At 46.0% G+C, this 1538-nt stretch overlaps 1 long non-coding RNA gene across 1 annotated transcript; it reads right to left on the bottom strand.

Moving 5' to 3' along the window:
* Positions 1-458: 458 nt before the first annotated feature.
* LOC119300624 lies at positions 459-865 on the bottom strand. The gene is made up of 3 exons (XR_005146539.1): positions 790-865; positions 650-691; positions 459-556 (listed from the first exon to the last, which is right to left on the bottom strand). It is a non-coding gene; the product is annotated as an uncharacterized LOC119300624 (long non-coding RNA).
* Between the last annotated feature and the right edge of the window lie 673 nt (positions 866-1538).

The following is a 1538-nucleotide window of genomic DNA, read 5'->3' on the forward strand; positions in this document are numbered from 1 at the left end:
CCCCACGCTTTTGGTCAAGCTTGACAGTCAGGTGTGCTTCGCAAAAGCAGCATGTCTCGGCTCCGAGCCGACGGCTGTGCCCTTCCTCGCTTAGCAACTTGCTGTCACGTTTCCCTTGTCTGGAACAAACAAACTTCCTATAACGCATAAGATGTGCCTCGGTTTTGGTATACCTGACCTTATTCTTCCTAATGCTGAAACCATTAGATCTAGCATAGCTGTTGTAGAAATCATATGCAGCATCATGAGTCATAAAAGTCATGTCCATTATCTGCATGAACATATCCCTCTTATCATCTGCACTGGCAGTATCTTGGACATTCATTACCCCACCATCTTCTGTCACCTACACAATCAAAAGATAACCATGAAAATTGTTTTGTATGGTTTAACATTACTTACATCCATAGAATATTGATTACACACATACCTCACTCATGATGACCGACGACTCGGACTCCCCAGAACCAGGTGCATCTAATGATTCGTCGTTAAGGCCTGTCTCCACGTCGGATTCACCGTAATAGTCGTACGCATTATGACATTCGAAAATGAACTGAAAAATACAACACAAATACATAATTACTTATCATATAATGTTCCAGAAGAAATTCAATTTGCATGCCAACAAAACGTTTCACTTACGTACCTGACTAATGTAATCTTCATTCGAGAGCTCCGAGTTGTTTTCCTGATCATCATCAAGCTCATCCATCTATAAATTTTCAACACAAAGATTTAATGTTGTCGGATGCCACCAAAAAATTACAACATGACAATGCCACGCACATTAAGATCGTCCCATTCGTTCCCATTCTCTGACCGATCTTCACGATCTGAATTTTCATCATCTGACCAATCTTCTATCCAGTCTTTCATCAGTTCTCCAAACTTCATGTCTACCATGATATTAGTTAACTCCTCGTCCACCATTTCCTACAACCAATAATATGTATCATCACCTGTGCAAACATTATCAATGATGAAATATAAAGCACATAGCACATGATCACGGATGTTATGTAAACAACCACAACCGAGGCCGTTCAGATCTGCCAAACTTAGTAAGGAAGATGGCCACGGCACCCGTCGAGATCACTTTCAATCGCGAGGAACTGCACGATCTCAAAACCTAGCTAGATCTGTGATTACCTCTGCCGCCGGATACCTAGGTTAGCCGCCACATCAATTAACGATCCACATGGTGCGCATAGCCGACGGCAACCGACGCTACGTGAACCCAGATCACGAGGAGCAGCACTACCGGAACAAGATCCACGATCGCATGCACCGCCGGGTAGCTAGGTTACCCGCTCCACTAGGTTAACCACTGCCACTGGCGCGGCGGCAGTTCGTTCGATGTTGCCGCGAGCGAGACTAGAGGGGGATGCGGGATGCGGTACCTGTGCGCGATCGTTGGAGATTCACGACGTTGTCGCGCCCGCTGTCCGATGAGATCGCCGGCGACGAGATAGCCGCCGGCCGGTGGAGATCTACTACGTGACTTATGGAGCTGCGTCAATGCTCGCGAGATTGAT

This window comes from Triticum dicoccoides, chromosome 1B (assembly GCF_002162155.2).
Source record: "Triticum dicoccoides isolate Atlit2015 ecotype Zavitan chromosome 1B, WEW_v2.0, whole genome shotgun sequence".
Lineage (NCBI taxonomy): Eukaryota > Viridiplantae > Streptophyta > Magnoliopsida > Poales > Poaceae > Triticum > Triticum dicoccoides.